Below are 21,575 nucleotides of genomic sequence, written 5' to 3' on the forward strand. Positions count from 1 at the left end.
TGTGAGCATATCATCTTGACTGCCAGTAGTGACTCCGTGCTAAGTTGCTTCAGTCGTGTCCAACTCTATGCGACACTATGGACTGTAGCCCGCCAGGCTCCTTTGTCCATGGGATTCTCCAGGCAAGAATACTGGAGTGGGTTGCTGTTTCCTTCTCCAGGGAATCTTCCCCACCAAGAGATTGAACCTGTATCTTTTACATCTAACCTGCAATGGCAGGTGGGTTCTTTACCACTAGTGCCACCTGCGAAGACTTACAGTAAGGAGAGGAGCCGATAGGGATGGAGGAAGACTCGGAGCTGAGAGTGGTGGTGCTGAGAGGCTGGAGGTTGCTCGGTGGACGGGGGGCGCATCCTTGAGGCCTTGGCGTCTCCTCACCTGCCAAGGTGTGAAAATCTTTCACTAGTTTATCTGACACATGAGAATTATTAGTCCATGTAGTGTGCCAAGCGTCCTTGTTGGGTGGCAGACACAGAACAAATAAAGAGTAGGAACCCTACAGCATCCCAAACGGCAGCACACCCCAGAATCCTTCCTGCCCTTGGGCTACTCCTCAGAGGGGCGTGGCCGGGAGAGGGCGGGGGTGGGGGGGGGTCGGGGGGGGGGGCCTGTTGCCCAGGAAACCCCTGACTGGCCCTGCCTGCTTCCAGACACCAATTTCCGTTGAACGGCTGCAGGTGGACGCCCTGAGCGGTTGAGACCCCTGGACGCCAGTGGAAGAAGGATCTCTGAGGCTCAGGTCCACAGTGGCCCCAGCTGCCTTTTGCAGCGCCATCACGGGCTTCAGGAACAGTAGAGGTGGTTCGGGTTAGTTGTTCCCAGACCTGGCAGTGCCTCTAGTCGAGGGGCTGACAGGCCCGGCCCTAATCTCCTAGTCTCGAGGTCTGTGTGCCCCTCCTCCTGGAGAAGCAGAAGTGCAAACGCCAGAAAGAGCCGATGCTGGCCGTAGGTAAGAAATTTCCCTCCTCACCCTCAGCCCGCCCAAGCACGGTCGGTGGCTACAAACCACGCCACAGCTTAGACTCCTACAGGGCTTCACAGACCTTCTGGAGGTCACTCATCATCACCACCTGTTTCTGGCTAGGAGAGGTGAGAAGTTGAGTGGAAGTAGCTTTAAAGGGATTCCTGCTCAGGCCCGCAAGTCACCTTTGTAGATGTAAGTCTGTTGTTGCCCAACCTTGACCTTATGAACATCCGACGTGTGAATCACCCTGACTAATCAGTGGTTTAATCAACGAAGGCACATGTCTTACCTGTCTCCTTCATCTCCTCACTTCCTCTTTCCAAGGTTTTTCATTGGCTCAAAAACTTCTCTTCCCCAGTGAATTCCAGTAGATACGATTTTGGAGTCTTCTTTAAGGTCTAGATCCTCAAGGATAGTCTAGGGAATCTTACCACTTGCCTGCTTCATCCAAAGACACAAGCCCAACGGGGACCAGTTTTGTAGAGGGTCAGCCTGTGCAGTTCTAGGACTCCAGGCTCAGAAGGACACTGTTCTCAGAGGGCCCTGTGCTTGCTTTAATGCTCTGTAGTCAAAATCTTAAAGTTCTTCATTTTTGAACAAAGGACCCATATTTTCATTTTTCACTGGGCCCAGCAAATTATGTGCCAACTCTCCTCTTTTTCCAGAGGCCTTCATTGATGACATTTAATTATATAAAAATATAATTACAAGGTTTCTACTCTAGACCTCTGAGCTACTGACACCTCAAGAGACAGAGGAGGGGTGATTTTACCGACTACACTGAGAGTTGTTGGGATCTTGAGACCTTTGTGATCCAGTGTTCATTCCCCACTGCCTCATATTTTAGGGCCTTTGAAGAATGTGCAAAATGTGGAAATGCCATATCACTGAAGGCAACAATGCTTTGCTGCTTGCCTAAGGAGAGAAGCAGGTAAGGAATTGGCTAATCACATATAAATGGGTGTCCTGGGAATGTTTTTACAGGTGCTTTGGAAGGGCTGGTGCAAGTGGGTATGGGGGATTCAGAGAGCAGAGGCTGCCTTGTTTGATATCCTTCAGAAGAAGAGAGACACTTGGAGAAGGAGGTTCTAAAGCTATGCCCTCCAATTCTGTAGCCACAAACTACAGGTGGTTCCTAAGCACTTGAAGTGTGGCTGTCTAAAATATGGTGTGCTCTACATGTACACGGAGAAGACAATGGCACCCCACTCCAGTACTCTTGCCTGGAAAATCCCATGGATGGAGGGGCCTGGTGGGCTGTAGTCCATGGGGTCGCTAGGAGTCAGACACGACTGAGTGACTTCACTTTGACTTTTCACTTGCATGCATTGGAGAAGGAAATGGCAACCCACTCCAGTGTTCTTGCCTGGAGAATCCCAGGGATGGGGGAGCCTGGTGGGCTGCCGTCTATGGGGTTACACAGAGTCAGACACGACTGACACAACTTAGCAGCAGCAGTAGCAGCTACATGTACAAAGCCCTCCAGATTTCAAAGTCTCACTTTTTAAAGTAAAATATTCTATTTTTAAAATGAATTGCTTGTTGAAATTATATTTTGGATATATTAAATGTTAAAATTAATTTCAGTTCATTTTTACTTTTTAATGTGACTACTGGATAATTTTATATGTGTGCTCACATTTCTTTTGGAGAGCTCTATTCTAAAGATTTTGGAGTATTGGGAACGGCTTACTTTAAAAGTTCAGGAAATGCTGCCTCTCCTCAAAAAACTCACATTTCCCAGAAAGTACCCTACCTACCATTGTCCTACCACCCACATCACCCGCAACCTTACTAACCCAGTAACTTCAAACTAAAGGCCTCAGCACTTAAAGAACTGCAGCCTAACCATGCTCTAGAATTTCAAAATTATAGTTGCGTGTACAGAGAAGGCTCAAACTTCTGTCAGCTGTTGCCACTAGAATCAATTCAGGTGCTTGTAAAGCTGTTTGTGCTACTTTGGCTCTTTAATTGTTCAGATTGGCAGAAGCAAATTATTGAAAAACTAGCGAAAGGAACAGAGAAGGCAATGGCAACCCACTCCAGTACTCTTGCCTGGAAAATCCCATGGATGGAGGGGCCTGGTGGGCTGCAGTCCATGGGGTCGCTAGGAGTCGGACACGACTGAGCGACTTCACTTTATTTTTTCACTTTCATGCATTGGGGAAGGAAATGGCAACCCACTCCAGTGTTCTTGCCTGGAGAATCCCAGGGACGGGGGAGCCTGGTGGGCTGCCGTCTATGGGGTCGCAGAGTCGGACACGACTGAAGTGACTTAGCAGCAGCAGCAGCAGCGAAAGGAAGAAGTAAGAGGGGGAAGGTGGTCATCTCACCAACTTTTACTGCAAATCATTATGTTGTTACAAATTATGGGATTCAGCAGCCTTGGTCTGACTTCTTTTTGTTTGTCATACCACCTCAAAAAGCAACTGGCTTTGGTGAAGAAATTGCTTGGTGCCCTGGTCTGAAGTAGAGATAAGAATGGAGGGTTATCTGTAAATTTAAGCTCTCACTTGAGCTTAATTAAACTTCCTTTAATTAGGAAATGCACAACAGGTGGACTTGAATATCTTAACCTCCAGTGTTTTGAATGGTTCTTAAAAGTAGTATGTAAGTAAAAGATGTAGTAAAGAGTAAAGATGTTAGCTCTAAACCAATGTGCATTAGATGCTGGTCTTAACCCAGTCCTCCTAGAGCCTCTTGTTCACTGGAAAATAGCTCTAGAAGTGTATGTTAGAGAGCTGAGGCCCAGCGTCAGCCAGTATTGAGATTTTTCCATGTCACTGGATTACCTCACTCTACTGTGAAAGGGATCCACCCAGCTGCTGTGGCTGCAGCCAGGGCATTTGCTGCCATTCTCCCAGCCTTTGGGCTGCCTTCTGTGGCATGGTTCAGTTTGTTTTCTTATTGCCCACATTTTCCAGAGTGATTCAGTTTTAGGTTTGTGTCTCCCACTAGAATGATTTGGCTTTGTTTGTGAGCTACTTGACCCAAGAGTTTGCTTTGCCCACCCACTGTTTACCCCTTCAACCATGAGGCTCGCTCTCAGCTGTGCTCTTAAAGGGCTTTGCCTCATGAGCTACACTATCTGACCAAACCCCAGAACCTTGTCAACTAAAACAACAACAACAACAACAACAACATCAGAGTTGCGAGTCAAGTTTTATTTGGAGCACCATGAGGACTGCAGCCCGGGATACAGGTAGATGGCAAATGCCCATGGCAAGAGACAATTTGTAGTTGACAACCTGGATCTCCACACCCTTAGACTCTTAGATCTTAGACCCTTAGATCTCCACACCCTTCAGTAATCCACACCTGTGTTTTACTGAAGTGAGACTGCCCCATGAAGTGTGGGAAGACCTATCAGCACATGGATGTATCCAGACAAGAGATAAAGAAAGCTTTAAGCAGAAAAGTCTTAGCAAGTTGAGTTGGAGAGAATCAATTTCAGAGGCTGAATTTCAGAGGCTTCCATGATTTCATTCAACTTGCAAAAGCCAAGGGCACCTTTCAGCCATGATCAAGTCAGCACCGCAAGATAGCACTAAGGTGTCTTCATCAAAGAATGTGAAATATTTAGGTCCCTGAAATGGTGCCTTAGAGAAAGAAAATAACTTGAAATTCTGGAGTTTTTGTAATTTGCAGGAGGTTGAAGCCTGAGCATTAAGACAGATAGCACTAAGGTAAACATCTGTCAAATAGATGTGTCGTAAGAAGAGCTAGTCTTGTCCTGATGTTTTCCTTTTGGCGGTGAAGGGATCTTGGCCTACAGGTTGCTTTGAATTTGTAGTTGAGAATTTCTAACAATGTTTTCAATAGATGTAGGACTATATAGGTTATGTGCTTAAGTGAGCTTTGGTAGTTTCCACCTTATAAAGAATTTATTTCATCCAAGTTTTTTAATTTATAGGCATGCCTTGTTTGTGATATTGTCTTACTCTTTTAGTGTCTTGGGACCTGTAGTGATGTCGCCCTTTTCATTCCACACATTGGTAAATAGTGTCTTTTTTTTTTTATTAGTCAGGCTGAAGCAGTCTGACATGTTTGACATCTTAGGTTGAATAATTCTTTGCAGTATGGGGCTTGCCTTTTTAGGATGTAGTATGTTTAACAGCATTCCTGGCCATTACTTGCTGATGCCAATAGCACTGTCCTCCCATCCCTAATCCTGCCCCCATTGTGACAACCAAAAATGTCTTGACATTGCCAAATATTTCCAAAATTGCTTCTGGTTGAGAACCACTGCTTTAGATGACCAATTGTCTTTTAGAGCAATTAAAAAGAAGATGAAAATGTATCTTTTATATTTTGCTTTCAGTTAAGTTCAGTCACTCAGTCGTGTCTGATTCCTTGAGACCCCATGAATCACAGCACACCAGGCCTCCCTGTCTATCACCAACTCCCGGAGTTCACTCAAACTCATGTCCATCGAGTCAGTGATGCCATCCAGCCATCTCATCCTCTGTCGTCCCCTTTTCCTCCTGCCCCCAATCCCTCCCAGCATCAAGGTCTTTTCCAATGAGTCAACTCTTCGCATGAGGTGGCCAAAGTATTGGAGTTTCAGCTTCAGCATCAGTCCTTCCAATGAACACCCAGGACTGATCTCCTTTAGGATGGACTGGTTGGATCTCCTTGCAGTCCAAGGGACTCTCAAGAGTCTTCTCCAACACATCTATATTTTGCTTTAATTTTAATTATATCTGTAAATCTTCATTTTGTGTGTGTGTGTGTGTACATGCAAATATGGTTGGTATCATAGTCTTTCTGTTGAGGAAGTTTTTTAACCTTTATTTTAGTGCAGGTCTGCTGATAATAATTTTTCTCTCTTTTTTTTTTTTTTGATCTGTCTTAAAAGGTAAAATTTCCCTTCATATCTGAAAGACATTTTCCCTGGTGTAGTATTCTGGATTAACAGTATTTTTCCTTCAGTGTTTTAGACATGTATCCATTGTATTCTGGGTTGTATGGTTTCTAAGTCCCCCACTGTAATTTTTAATTTTGTTTCTCTGTATTGTATCTTTTTTCTGTGGCCAACTTCAGTATTTTCTTTATAATTTTAACTTTCCAACAGTTTGAATATGATGTGTCAGGGTGTATATTTTTTAATATTAATCCTGCTTGAAAAATCTTTGAGTTTCTTGGATCTGTGGTTTGGTGTAGATTTTTTTTCTTTTTTGAAGATTCAGCCATTCTTTCTTCAAGTATTTCTTCTGCTATTCTCTCTCTTCTTCTGGAATTCCAAATCCCTGCTGAAATTTTCTGTTAAGTCATGTTTTCCACTGGAACCTTTAGTATTATGATTATTGATATATTAGTCAAAGTTACTTTAAATTTCCTCTCTCATAGTTCCAACACTTAATGTTCTCTCTGAATCTGGGTGTTTTGTTTTTTCTTCCATTTTATTAATACATGTCTCATATGTCAGGCATCTTGTATAGAAAAACAGAGTTTATGATAAAGAGAATGTATACCTCAAAATGAGTGTTTTTTTCCCTGCTAGGTCAGCAATGTGATGTGCTGAGTTAATCTAACCACTAGTTAAGGCGGGCTTGGGTTTTATTGTTCCACCTTCAATATACAACTAGTTTTGATTTTCTCTAGTGTTACCTTATGCTTAGGGTGTGGGCTGGAAAAGTAGCCCACAATATTCTAAATATTCCTGTTGCTCTCATAGCTTCCAACCTTCCCTCTGAAACTGCGTCTCAAAGGGATCTCTCTCCATGCTTTTGCCTTTCCTTTTGCTTGTTATCTGGTGCTCACTAGCTTGGGAGTAGGGACTGGAGGGTTCTTAGTCATTCTGGCCCAGCCTCTCTTAGGCAAGCCTTGTATTCTTAGGCCTGGAGAGTGAGGCTTTCTTAGACCTTCAGCCTCGCTGTGGCAGACAAAATTTCTGCCTCGTATCCTTGGTATGTCTTGAGAAGATGAGAGTCTTCTGACCCTCTTCCAGTGTGCGTGCATGTGTGCTAAGTCATTTCAGTTGTGTCTAACTCTCTGTGACCCTATGGACTGTAGCCTGCCACACTCCTCTGTCCATGGGATTTTCTCCAGGCAAGAATACTGGAGTCGGTTGCCATTTCCTCCTCCAGGGTATCTTCCTGACCCAGCAGTTGAACCCGCATGTCTTAACATTTCCTGCATTGGCAGGCAGATTTTTTACCACTAGTGCCACCGGGGAAGCCCCTCTTCCAGTGTAGGAGCCCTCTAATTGTAATAGCATGGGATCCTGGGCCGAGACAGTTTCCTGCCCTTCCTTACCCAGAAGTGTTGGAATTATCTGTCCTCCCTTACTTCTATCTTTACTCAGTATCAAAGGCCCCTGGAGGCAATAGAGTTTGCTGTCCCTTCCCCAGAGACTCGGAGAAGGCAATGGCAACCCACTCCAGTACTCTTGCCTGGAAAATCCCATGGACAGAGGAGCCTGGTAGGCTACAGTCCATGGGGTCGCTAAGAGTCGGACACGACTGAGCGACTTCACTTTCACTTTTCACTTTCATGCATTGGAAAAGGAAATGGCAACCCACTCCAGTGTTCTTGCCTGGAGAATTCCAGGGATGGGGGAGACTGGTGGGCTACAGTCTGTGGGGTCGCACAGGGTCGGACACGACGGAAGCGACTTAGCAGCAGCAGCAGAAGCAGCCCCAGAGACTTGAAGCTATATATTATAGGTGAAGAGGGTCTGTGGGAGCTTACTCCCTTCCAACAGGCCTTCAGCACCAAGAGAGTCTCTCTCTGGTCTATTGCTTTTTCCTAAATCTTTCTCATCAGTACCCAGTAGAGCATGGAGAAGAGACTGAAATTGAGGGCAAATTCATTTTGTGTTTGAGGCTCCCAAGGGTTTGGTACTCTCATGCTAGCCCACACTTGGCCTTTAGCAATTATTTAGCTGAATTCTTATCATTTTGTGTTGTATTTGATGTCTCTTTTGTGCCCACATCCTATCTGTCCTTGATGGATACAGTCTTTCCATGAATTTCAGTCTATTTAACTAGTCTGCAGCTATAGATAGGGAGACCAACCATCCCCGATTCCCCGATTGCCTGGGACTGAGACGTTTCCCAGGATGGGAGATTTTCAGTACTGAACCCAAGAAAGTTCACTTGGTCATCCTAAGCTCAGATCTCTGATAGATTCAAGAAAAGTTATTTTTTAGTTTTTCTAGTTGTTAAGGTGAGAGCAAAGCTCTTTCTAGATTTCTGCATCTTCAGCAGAAGCCAAATTACTGAAATATTTATACATACTGAATCTGAACAAAGATGGTTCTTGAGGTAGTAAGAAGCCATATGGGGAAACATCTGTTTCTTACTAAGGCAAAGGGGTTCTTGTGAAATCTTTCCTAAAATAGAGAATAAGAAAAATGAGTTGTCTCACTATTTTTTTGCTTGTCAGGAGCAGATTTATCTCATTACTTAAATGAACTCTAGTTGAAGAGCTGGATTCATACCTGTTCTTTCCAAAACTCTTGGTTCATTTAGCTGGTGCCAGGTTTGGACTTTACTCCCCTGCAGGCAAGCATCTTCCTATAGATTTCTGAGTGAAACTTAAAAGTTTATGGTCTTTTGTGGATGAGGAAGAAGGCGGAGTGTAGCTATAAGCTATCTACAACAAGAATACTGACCATCTCTGGGTAGATGTGTAAGTATTCATGTACATGCATGTAAAACTTTGCTGTCAAATGTCTGGAGACATTTGATTTATATTGCTATGGGTGGTACATTTGGTCTTGGCATTTTTTTGTTGTTGTTTTGTTTCAGGTATGGAAGCCAGGAGTGTTTATGACCCCTACAGCCTGCATTAATGGTTGTGAGGAACACAGCATCAAGGCAATGCTCTGTATTTTGTGAGATAAGGAAGGCTCTATCATGTTCTCACTCTTTTACATATTCTTGAGTATCCAGGAGAGATACTTATGACCTCTTGATGAACTTAAAAAGCTGTATATGTGTTGTCTTCCTATTAAATGGTCAAGATAGTTTGTTTATATAGTAAAAAACAGCACAGAAATCATAAGACCAGGAGCATATATAATCTCAACAGCTATGAAGTTTATATGGCTATAGATAGAATTATTTTAATAATAATAGCTAAGACTTGTGTAATGTTTATCATATGTCAGGCATTATTCTGAGAGTTTTGCATTCATTAACACGTTGAATCCATACACAGACAAAATCCATAATAATGACTTCACAAGTATGATGCCAGCTATTATTATCCACATATTACAGATTAATAAAATGAACAACAAGGAGATTTATAGTGTATTCAAGGTCACACTGATAACAAGTGGTGGTACTGGGACTTGAACCTGTGTAATCCATTTCTAGAGTTCTTTTAACCACTGTCATGGTGGTAACCACTATCATGGTGGTCAAAGACACATAAAAAACAAAAGAACCATAAAATAAACCAAACTGAAGAAAAACAAGCGCACAGATACAGAAAACAGTAGTATTTACACAAACGGAAGGGAAAGGGGGAAAGGGTGAAATGGGTTAAAGGGGTCAACTGTATGGTGACAAATAGAAACTGAACTTTTGATGGAGAGCAAGCAGAGAAGGCAATGGCAACCCACTCCAGTCCTCTTGCCTGGAAAATCCCATGGGCGGAGGAGCCTGGTAGGCTGCAGTCCATGGGGTCGCTAAGAGTCGGACACGACTGAGTGACTTCACTTTCACTTTTCACTTTCCTGCATTGGAGAAGGAAATGGCAACCCACTCCAGTGTTCTTGCCTGGAGAATCCCAGGGACGGGGGAGCCTGGTGGGCTGCCATCTATGGGGTCGCACAGAGTCGGACACGACTGAAGCGACTTAGCAGCAGCAGCAGCAAGCTGGTGTGTGTACAGAAGTTGAAATATAATTTTGTATGCATGAAGCCTACATTGTATTCAGTATTATAAACTATGTTACCTCAATAATGTTTATAATTATTTTTTAAAAAGACACAGAAGAGGTAAACATTTCAATCTGCAGCGAGGTGTATGGGAATGGGATGTATGTGTATGTGTATGTGAAAAAAGGATTTTAAAAAACACTTTGATTTTAGGTTATGTACCAAACAAAGATGTGCAAAAATGCAAAGAGGACATGCTAAGGAAAAGGATTCAGAAAATTGTACAGTGATGCCTTGAACTTTGTACGAGTCAGTGGAGTATGAATTACACAGACAAGAGTGATCAAATATTTGATGGAAACTTCCTGATGCAGATAACCTGGCGATGATGGTAATGTGGAAAAAACAACTTGCAGGAAGATTACTACTTCTGTGTCAAATATTTTCTGCACAAAATACTTGAATATTTTCAGTTTCAAAATTGAAGATTACTAAGAAGCTTCTTGCCATACAGGAAAAAAAAAATTAATGGGGAAAAGTTTTACCAGTCCTATTTATGATAAAGTGAGAATAAAACCAATGAATGGTATGTATAAAGAACTTTGGTCTAAGAGTGACAAGGGACATTATCAACTCACATGAAGCGCAGTAAGATTTGCAAATGACTAGAAAATCTCACAACCTTCCAAACCAGTTCTGGTAATCCAGAGGACACAAAGGCGAGTTGGACAGTCAACAGGTATATCTACAACTTTTTATGAGTCTATAGCAGGGACTCTGACTTTCTTACAAGAGTAGGATGCTTTGAGGACTTGTGATTGGTTTTCAAGCCAAATGATTATTATAACAAAGTATAGTTTATAACTGTGGATGGGATGAAGTCTTAACCTAGCTTGAGAGTAATCACTGTTATCCTCCTTATACCTACAGGGTGACCTAGATGATTTTATACAGCTCTTAAATGACACTTATATGAACCTGGTATCCTCACAAGGGCAAAAAGGGGTTGTATTTGCATCTTTTCCTTGTTAAAGTAGGAAGTTTCCCCTTTCTTTTAACTTCAGGAAAAAAGCAGTAACTTTTTATATTGTACACTTTTTCTTGTTAAAATTTAAGATGGTGGTTTTTCAGCTTTGCAGGTATTTTTACATTGGGCTGTGTCTGGCATATCTCTAGGATTTTTAGAAACTTAAGCAGTTTTTCTTAACTCTGAAAGCTATTTCATTTTGTGAGCTAATTACATTAGCAACTAAAGTTGAAGAAGTTATATTGTATAGCTTTATAACTTTTTGCACTTTCTACTTTGGGGATTGACTTTAAATGATAGTGGCACGATCATGGTGGGTAAGCTTAGTGGCATTTGATGTATGTGACTCAATGGAAGGACAGACAGTGATATCACTGCATTTGAATATAAATATATAGTGATAACACCATGTAATCCCCACTGATATCAAGAAATAGAGAATTGCCAGGAAATTGTAGGAAATTTCTGCATGTTGCATCCAAATTACAGCCATTCTCCTCCCCATAGATGACCATCCTGCTAACCTGTGTAATAATTCACTTTTTAATACCAGTGGTTCTCATAGTATGGTCTGGCATCTACATCATCTGGGAATTTGTTAGAAATGCAAATTCTTGGGCTCTTTCCCAGATCTAATACACTTACACATTTTTGTAGGATGTATATTTAATATGATTAAAGTATGAAGCATTGATTCTCAAACTTGAGCATATATCAGAATAACCTGCTGTTGCTGCTGCTAAGTCGCTTCAGTCGTGTCCGACTCTGTGTGACCCCATAGATGGCAGCCCAACAGGCTCCCCCATCCCTGGGATTCTCCAGGCAAGAACACTGGAGTGGGTTGCCATTTCCTGGGTGGCCTATTAAGACACAGATCCTGGGTCGTTCACTTAGTTTCTGATGATCTCTCTCTGTTTTATTCACTAATTTTAATTTTCCTATGTGCTGGATATATTTGGCTCTGCGCTAGTCATTGCACTTGAAAGGTTATTTTGTAGGAAGAACTGTGAGACTTGTAATGAAAATACTTTGCTCCAAAGAGTATTTGTGTTTACTTCAGCCAGGCACCTAGGGGCACTACCTGTCTGGGACCACCTGTTCAAAGTTTGCTATTTCCTGGATAACTCGAGGGATTGTTACTCTGTTTTCATTCTCTTCAAGTTAATTCCATTTTTGTTCACCTTCACTCTCAGATCCTGGAACCCAGATTGTTGTAGGGGAAGGTCTCCTGTCAGACTCTCTGACTTGCATGGACCCAGAATTTAGTTTTCTATCCCCTTCTACATCCTGAAAGGCTGTCAGAATGGAGGTTCTAGTTTTCTGGGATTATCTTCAGGAGTATTTACTTCTCTAGATTGTTGACTTCTCTTTACTTTTGCCTGATAATTCCTTACTATTTTATAATCTCTTTGATGTTTTTAAAAAGATTATTTCAAATATATTTTATCCAGCTTTTTAGTTGTTTTCAGCTGTAAGCCTGATTCAAACAGCCTGAACCACCATTAGCAGAAACGGGAAATCTGGAAAATACATTCGTAATGCACAGCAGTTTATCAAAATACTGTGGTTTTTCAAATCATTAAAAATATATGGATGTTGAGGCCCTTAAGAAAAGACTTCTGTTTTTAGCTTATACCTTTATCCAGACATGGGACACACAAGATGATTTTGATACAGAAACTCTCCTTGTGAAAAGATTCCCAGGGTTTCATATTTATGACCATTAACCACTCCTAACTGCTCTTATTTTTACTAGTGGGTTCCAAGGAATGCTTCCCATAATTCAGAAAGCCTCACAAAATGCAGAGATGTGCCTAGTACAGGATCTATTTCACAGTTGGTGGCACTTTCTTTGAGGTTTGATTTTTCCATAGCTTTAACAAGTCTGGAGACATGAAATTTGGGAAGCATAAATGGTTTACACTCCTATCCCTAGGAAAGTTTCTGTTTGTGATAGCACATGGAGTGTCCCAAACTTTATTTACTGTCAAGTTCTAATCATTTGATGGATAATATTTTAACCACCTCCCTCCCCCCCTCCAAAAATATGTCACATCATCTCTTTTTCCTATGTCAGGTTGATCTCTTGAGGTAGGCAAGATTCTTAGTGAGAAAATACCTCTTCCCAACCTGTTCCTGATGACTCAGAACACCTGCTTTCTGGGCAAGGATGAGTCTGTTATATTTATCTTTAGATATCTTTTGAAGGGGACTGGAAATAGAAATGCACTACTCCTGCATTTGACCAAGTGCTAGTGCCTGTTCCCTTCAGCTCAGACTCAAGAGAAGCATATATAGATAGGACTGGGGACTATGGTTAGGACAGGGACAGCAGGGACCAGGAAGTGTCCCTGGGACCAGGGACCAGGGACCAGGGTTTAGGGAATGGATCATTTCTGTAACAGCTCCAGGTAAATGACCCAACTATAGTTAATCCTGTTTCTTGACCTTTGGAAGTTGAGCTGGCAGGCTTTTCAGAGGTCAGAGGTTGTTATAATTTGGTGAGATACTTGAGTACTCTAATTAGTGCATAGTAGTTAGGATTTATAATCATCCCTGTAGGCTAGGCTTGGGGCAGGAATGAACAAATTCTGACAGTTATGTCTAGAGTCCTTCAAGGATGCTTGACAGTCACTTGATGAATTCAAGGATTCCCTGAAAGGAGTAATGGTTGACTGTGGTAAGAGCCCATGACCCCTGGAAGATTGTGAGTCAGGATAAATGTCAGAACTTAAACCTGACAGTAGCAAGAATTAGCTTATCTCAGATGAAGGCTATAACTCAACTAGCTAGAACAGAGAATGCCTTAAGGTGGTAGGACAGGTGCTGCTCCCCAGTGCCTTTCTCTTCTCTCTCTGAGATGTGCCCTGAATCTATGGTTTTATGGGACTAATGCAGGATGGGAATCCCACCAGATTACAGGGGCACTGAGTCTCTTCAATTTGTTTCTTTATCAGTTTAGAGGGTGATGTCATTGATAGATAAACCAGTAAATCTGCACTCTAGCTACCTTGTTACGGTACCTAAAGTTCATGTTTTGAATACAGACCCTCAAACTGAAAAAAGAATATAGAAACCCTCCAGTTCAGAGCTACACATAACAAGGGGCCTTTCCAGAGGGCTTTTGCAGCCATGGACTTCTTAAATTACAGGTCATGATCCACCCCTTAGTTGATAGCTTTTGTCTAGACCAATATAATGACTCCAGATTAACATGCTGCCATTGCTTTCATAGAACTCATCACTTAAAAATAGAAATATTTATTTCACAAATAATAAATTTCTTTAATATAAATCCCCAGTTTATTACAAGGCAAGGAGAGCCAGGACCACATGAAATTCATTTAGTTTAGCCACTTCCTTATGGATATATCTTATTGAATCCCATGTGTTTTGGGAATTGCCTGGGATTTAGGTATTTTCCCTGTTTAGTAGCACATGGTCCTTCTTCCTTCCTAACTAGAATATAATATTAAGAAGATGGGTTTTAGACCACTATATATCTTATGCCTACCATTTCTTCAGCATTCAGTTCAGTTCAGTCACTCAGTCATGTCTGACTCTTTGAGATCCCATGGACTGCAGCACACCAGGCCTGCCTGTCCATCACCAACTCCTGAAGCTTGCTCAAACTCATGTCCATTGAGTAGGTGATGCCTTGATGCAACTCTTCAGCATTAGGGTTATATATGTATGTGTGTATGTATGTGTATATATATATATATGTGTGTGTGTGTGTGTGTGTGTGTATAAGCTTTATCACAAATCTCTATAGTGCTTTGTTAACCTAAACTTTGGAAATTATAAATTCTGTTTTGGATCCTAATAAAGATTTGGGGTAGCCATTTAGTGGCTCCCAATGCTGATCTAGTGAGCCCCACATAGCAGCTCCTACTATATTTCACAGGCAGCCATTGGATTGGTCCTCATATCCAACAGGTAGGAGAATTAAGAGTGGGGCTACAGTTTTTGCCAAAACCCAGGGTCCAGTTTATGGTACTTAATATGGGTGTTATAGGATAAGATCTTTATAAGCATCCTTGATGTTACAAGTGCTAGTGCCTATTCCCTTCAGCTCAGACTCAAGCATATATAGTTAGGGTTGGGGACTATGGTTAGGACAGGGACAGCAGGGACTGGGAAGTGTCCTCAGGGTTTGGGCAATGGACCATTTCTGTAACAGCTCCAGTTGAATGACCAACTACAATTAACCCCGTTCCAGCTGATAGAGATTTCATAAGTTTAGTGTGCCCCCATCCTCACTTGTGCCTTCTCTTATAACTAGAGTAGGACCTTCATGATCACTTTTAAATTTAGCCTTTGCATAAGCTATACAGGTTCTGAAGTTTGCCTGGGTTTTTACTTGACATGATATGATTTCCCATCCTTCGTTGGTTCTGATATGAAGTATGGGTCTTCACAGTTGAGCTCTGTATTATTCTATATATGCAGCCTCTATACTAATTAGATAACTCGGCATATTGACAAATAACATGCAATTTAGTCCTGAGGAAAGTCAGTTATCACAGGTGTTCTGAATTACATAAGACGTCTAGGGTGATCATTCCTGCAAGACAGAGCTGCTGTCATAACCAGTGTTGTTGTATTAGAAGAAGGACCTCTAGCTTATGGCTATAACCTTATTTAAATTGGTATTATAGCTGGACCTTCTAAAATTTATCTTCACTATCTTCTGTTTTAATGTGGGTAACAGATAATCTCTTTGAATTTTTTCCATAAAGAGTTAGCTCCAGCTAACAGCTGTGTGTTATTGGTATTTAACTTTCAGCAACAACTGGTCAGGGCTGCTAGTTCAAGAGTCCCCCAACTCTTGGTGCTCATCCACTTTACTAGGAACTACGACATGAAATAATACAGTAAATACATTTGTCCTACTGCACATCTTTGTGTAACTACAGTGAAGTTTTCATTGAGAAGACTTTCAAATGAGGATGATCTCAAGAACCCTAGGAAGCACAACCAGTGTTCTCAAGGAAGGGAGTGGTTCTCTCATTGGTTTTGGCAGCCACCCAGCCAATTTCTTCTCTCACATCCTTCCAGGCTTTATCTGAATGGCTGGAGAGTATTAACCAATGATACAAACTGTTATGGAAGGAATGGTAAAATCATCCAAAGAGTATATCTGAGTCAGATGCTTTCTATAGCTGTCCAAAGTCATCATTTGGTAACCCAGAATGAACCATGATAGATAGCTAAAGATTCTCTTTTGTATAGGGAGAAAAAGAGAGGATGGAGCAAATATAGTAGTAAGTCTCTTCTTTCTTTACTACCCATTCAGTAGACATACGGGTCATGGTGGAGAGTTCTGAGAAAATGTGGTCCACTGTAAAAGGGAATGGCAAACCACTTCAGCATTCTTACCTTGAGAACCCCATAAACAGTATGAAAAGTCAAAAAGATAATGACACTGAAAGATGAACTCCCCAAGTCAGTAGGTGGCAATATGCTACTGGAGAAATAGCTCAAGAAAGAATGAAAAAGCTAAGTCAAAGCAGAAACAGTGCCTGCCTGTGGATGTGTCTGGTGGTGAAAGTAAAGTCCAATTCTGCAAAGAACAATATTGCATGGACCTGAAATTTTAGGTCCATGAATCAAGGTAAATTGGAAGTGATCAAACAGGAGATGGCAAGAGAGAACATCAACATTTTAGGAATCAGTGAACTAAAATGGACTGGAATGGGTGAATTTAATTCAGATGACCTCTATATCTACTACTGTAGGCAAGGATCCCCTAAGAGGAAATGGAGTAGCTCTCATAGTCAGTAGGAGTCCAAAATGTAGTACTGGGGTTCAGTCTCAAAAACGACCAAAGGATCTTGGTTCATTTCCAAGGCAAACCATTCAATATCACAGTAATCCAAGTATATACCCCAACCAGTAATGCTGAAGAAGCGGAAGTTGAGTGGTTCTATGAAGTCTGACAAAATACTCTAGATCCAATACCCAAAAAAAGATGTCCTTTTCATCATAGGGGACTGGAATGCAAAAGGAGGAAGTCAAGAGATACCTGGAGTAACAGGCAAGTTTGGCCTTGGAGTGCAAAATGAAGTGCAGGGCAAGTGAGTTTTGCCAAGAAAATACACTGGTCATAGCAAACACCCACTTCCAACAACACAAGAGATGACTCTACACATGGACATCACCAAATGGTCAATACCAAAATCAGATGATTATATTCTTTGCAGCCAAAGATGGAGACGCTCTATATGGTCAGCAAAAACAAAACCGGGAGCTGAACACTGTAGCTCAGATAATGAACTCCTTAATGCAAAATTCAAACTTAAGTTGAAGAAGGTAGGGAAAGCCACTAAGCCATTCAGTTATGACCTAAATCAAATCCCTTACGATTATACAGTGGAAGTGACAAATAAATTGAAGGAATTAGATCTGATAGAGTGCCTGAAGAACTATGCATGGAAGTTCATAACATTGTACAAGAGGCAATGATAAAAACCACCCCCAAGAAAAAGAAATGCAAAAAGACAGAAGGTCTGAGGAGGCCTTACAAATAGCTGAGGAAAGAAGAGAAACAAAAAGCAGAGAAAAGAAAAGATATACCCATCTGAATGCAGAGTTCCAAAGAATAGCAAGGAGAGATAAGAAAGCCTTCCTAAGCAAACAATGCAAAGAAATAGAGGAAAACAATAGAATGGAAAAGACTAGAGATCTCGTCAAGAAAATTAGAGATACCAAGGGAACATTTCATGCAAAGATGGGCACAATAAAGGACAGAATGGAGCTAACAGAAGCTGAAAATATGAAGCAAAGGTGTCAAGAATACACAGGAGAACTATACAAAAAAGATCTTAATGACCTGGATAACCATGATGGTGTGATCACTCGCGTAGAGCCAGACATCTTGGAGTGTGAAATCAAATGGGTCTTTGTTTGCATCACTACAAACAAAGCTAGTGGAGGTGATGGAATTCCAGCTGAGCTATTTCAAATCCTAAAAGATGATGCTGTTAAAGTGCTGCACTCAACATGCCAGCAAATTTGTAAAACTCAGCAGTGGCCACAGGACTGGAAAAGGTCAGTTTTCATTCCAATCCCAAAGAAGGGCAATGCCAAAGAATGTTCTAACTACCATACAGTTACACATCCTAACAAGCTCATGCTCAAAATCCTCCAAGCTAGGCTTCAACAGTATGTGAACTGAGAAATTCCAGATGTACAAGCTGGATTTAGAAAAGGCAGAGGAACCAGAGATCAAATTGCCAACATCCGTTGGATCATAGAAAAAGCAAGAGAATGCCAGAAAAACATCTATTTATTAACCTTTGACTGTGTGGATCACAACAAACTATGGAAAATTCTGAAAGAGACGGGAATACCAGACCACCTGACCTGCCTTCTGAGAAACCTGTATGCAGGTCAAGAAGCAACAGTTAGAACTGAACATAAAACAACAGACTGGTTGAAAATTGCAAAAGGAGTGCATCAAGGCTGTATATTGTCACCCTGTTTATTTAACTTATATGCAGAATATATCATGTGAAATGCTGGAGTGGATGAAGCACAAGCTGGAATCAAGATTGCCAAGAGAAATATCAATAACCTCAGATATGCAGAGGACACCACCCAATGCCAGAAAGTGAAAAGGAACTAAAGAGACTCTTAATGAAGGTGAAATAGAGTGAAAAAGCTGGCTTGAAATTCAACATTAAAAAAACAAAGATCATAACATTCAGTCCCATCACTTCATGGCCTATAGATGGGAAAACAATGGAAACAATGACAGACTATTTTCTTGGACTCCAAAATCACTGCAGATGGTGACTGCAGTCATGACATTAAAAGATGCTTGCTCCTTGAAAGAAAAGCCATGACAAACCTAGACAGAGTATTAAAAAGCAAAGATATTACTTTGCCAACAAAGGTCCATCTAGTTAAAGCTATGGTTTTTCCAATAATCATGTATGGATGGGGGAGTCCTACTATAAAGAGGGCTGAGCACCAAAGAATTGATGCTTTTGAATCATGGTTTTGGAGAAGACTTGAGAGTCCCTTGGATGGCAGGGAAATCAAACCAGTCAATCCTAAAGGAAATCAACCCTGAATATTCATTGGAATGACTGGTGTTGAAGCTTTAATACTTTGGCCACCTGATGTAAAGAGCTGACTTATTGGAAAAGACCCTGATGCTGGGAAAGATAGAAAGCAGGAAGAGAAGGGGACGACAGAGGACAAGATAGTCGGATGGCATCACCAACTCAATGGACATGAGTTTGAGCAAGCTTCAGGAGATGGTGAAGGACAGGGAAGCCTGGCGTGCTGCAGTCCACGGGGTTGAAGGAATCAGACACGACTGAGCAACTGAACACGACAGAGTTTACAGGCCTGTTTGTTGTTAAGTCTATTAGCTTGTAGACTCCTGGAGGGGTCCCTGTGGCTTGTTTTCCATGAAACATCTGTATTTCAGCCAATCCCACTCTATACCTCACCGTGTGTACCTGCAGGTCTGTTACCTGCACATAAAACCTCCTGTTCCCAAGTTCTCAGTGCGGAACAGTTCCTGTTCTCAGTGTGAAAAGTATTCTGGTCTGAGGGTATTAGCCTCCCCACTAAGGCATTTTTCTCAGACCTATCTGAAGTTTGGGTATTAGGGTTGAAGAGCAGACAGTAAGGTTGGCAATGTCTATTCCTTTTCTTGGTATTTCCTTATCATGGCATTCATAGATTGCCCATCAATTTGGGCTTTTTGTACCCTACCTTTTAATAGCCAGACCAATATGTCTTTCTACTGAAACTACTTCTTTCTCTTTTTTACGTTTCCCTCCATTTTCCTTTGGTTATTTTGGGAACTGAAATTCCCAGAAGTCTTCCTAAGCCATCTTTTCTAAAACTGTGTGTAGTTAACTGTGCTAGTTAACTACTCCTTTATTTATTTTTTCTTCTTTATTAATAAAATCTGATTTGCATGGTGGTGACAATGTGCTCAGCTAAAAAATTGCATTGTCCACTCCCCACTCTGATAAGGATGACAGGGTGACACAGTTCTTGTCATGAGGTGTAACTAAAGGTAGGGCAGGGTTTCTAGTAAAGCTCATTAAAAGAGAGCTTTAAGGCATGACCTTAGACATTCGTCCTATTGCCATAATTTCTTCCCCTTCTTTCTGCCTGCATCTTAGAGAAGATGCTGGACACAGAATAGACATCTAGCAACAAGATGACCATGGGAGGAAAACCAAGCGAATAAATTGGGGTCACATCTGAAAAGGCTGGATTAACAAGCAGACAGGTCTTACGTGTGTATTTGTACAGACTTCATAATTTGTGTGGCCTGCCACCACCCTTGCCACCTTAGGGTTGGGGAGAAAAGTCCCTGTGTCGCAGCATATCCATAAGGCTCACATATCTCTAACATCATTTACAGCGAGACTGTGCTGCCATAATTTACTCCCACCATCTGAGACCTAGACTTCTTTTGCACCTAAATCCATTAAAAGTAATTATTTGGCCTCTTAAACCCAAGTTCAGAAGATAAAATTTATTAGTGGGAGGGCTAAGATCCTCCAGTGGAGCGGTAGCACACAGTTTGAAAGAAGTTCAATAGATAGAAAGTTAGTCGATTTTGACAATTAGATTTTCAAAAGAAGATTAATATCCACAGGTACTGAGGTTTAAAATAGTAATGTAAACATACCATGAGGTGGTCCTACAACACATTACCAGTTTTAAATGTATATATTTGTATTTTAAGTTTTATGGAGGTAAATTACTTTCCTTTTAGATTCCTACATGTTTTCAACCAGCTCTTTGTGTTTTGTATTTTTAATAGTGGAACATTAGAACAGATTTAAGATCTCCAAATATAAAAAGTTATTGTGACAACTTATAAAGTTCCCCCAAATTTGTGTATTAAGAATTGTAGTTACAAAATTATATCTATAAATGTTTCAGTTTGTAGAAAGATAATTTCTGTGTGTACATGTATGTTCTCTAGGAAGATATTGTATCAAATTGTTAGTTTCTTTCTAGATAAATAAGATGATAGCTTTTTAGTGTTATCCAATTCTTCTGTAATAAGTTTACTGTTTTCATAAGAACAATTTTTTTTAAGATAAGGAAAACTTCCTCATGATAGATAGTTAAGAGAAGCAGAAGAATGTTGCTGAGAAATGAATAGCAGGAAGAAATCAGAAACTGCAGGAACCGAGGGGCATTTACTTCTGTTGCTGAGACACCATAAGAGCTGCGAATGACTCAGACTACTGAGGCTCAAGAACTGCTCCTGAGTTGCCATGGGATCTGCATGCAAGGAGATGAGCCCTGGCTGTAATGCCAGGGATGCTCTTTCTTGTCTGTTTTTACTTCTTCATGTTACCTTCTCCCATCCCATGTTAACATGTCTCTCTGATCCTTAAAAACTGTACTTTCATTTATTCAATAAACACTAGAATCTAGGTTATATGTCAAATCCTTAAATAATGCTGAGGATATACCAGTGAGCCAAACAGAGCTTCATGGAAGTAATGTTGATAGTGGGAGAGATAGATGCTAATCAGAACATATGAGTGTATAGATTGGGATAGAATGGGACAAGGACTATGGAAGAAAAGAACAGGCTTGCAAGGATGTAGAGTTATTGGGCAAGAGGGGAGACTCACATTATGCAGTCAACATGCCAGTCAGAACTCAGTTTAAGCTGAGAACTGTAGCAGGGGCAAAAGTCAGGTAAGTGGCTATTCTGGTCGGGGGAGGAAGTGTTTTAGACAGAGGAAACAGTA

The 21,575-nt window shown here is 41.2% G+C and overlaps 1 protein-coding gene and 1 long non-coding RNA gene across 12 annotated transcripts in view; one reads left to right on the plus strand and one right to left on the minus strand.

The window, feature by feature from the left end:
* Positions 1-378, minus strand: part of RTP1 (receptor transporter protein 1) — a 48,818-nt gene extending 48,440 nt beyond the window's left edge. For 5 of the 8 annotated variants that reach the window (XM_044943732.2, XM_044943729.2, XM_044943713.2 and 2 more), the window contains exon 1: positions 259-375. The gene's annotated coding sequence lies outside the window, so the exon portion shown is untranslated. Of the gene's footprint in view, positions 1-258 lie in introns of all 8 variants that reach the window. The other 3 variants (XM_044943719.2, XM_044943740.2, XM_044943725.2) reach the window with 2 other exon arrangements.
* On the plus strand, positions 175-21,251 carry LOC112585225. Of its 4 annotated transcripts, none has more exons than XR_006641134.1 (4): positions 175-219; positions 651-949; positions 1,812-1,895; positions 10,011-10,039. It is a non-coding gene; the product is annotated as an uncharacterized LOC112585225 (long non-coding RNA). The 4 variants fall into 4 exon arrangements; XR_006551437.2 differs by lacking the exon at positions 175-219 and adding an exon at positions 248-386 and having other exon boundaries at positions 678-949; XR_006551436.2 differs by lacking the exons at positions 175-219; positions 10,011-10,039 and adding exons at positions 257-386; positions 20,933-21,251.
* Positions 21,252-21,575: the final 324 nt, after the last annotated feature.

Source organism: Bubalus bubalis, chromosome 1, assembly GCF_019923935.1.
Source record: "Bubalus bubalis isolate 160015118507 breed Murrah chromosome 1, NDDB_SH_1, whole genome shotgun sequence".
Lineage (NCBI taxonomy): Eukaryota > Metazoa > Chordata > Mammalia > Artiodactyla > Bovidae > Bubalus > Bubalus bubalis.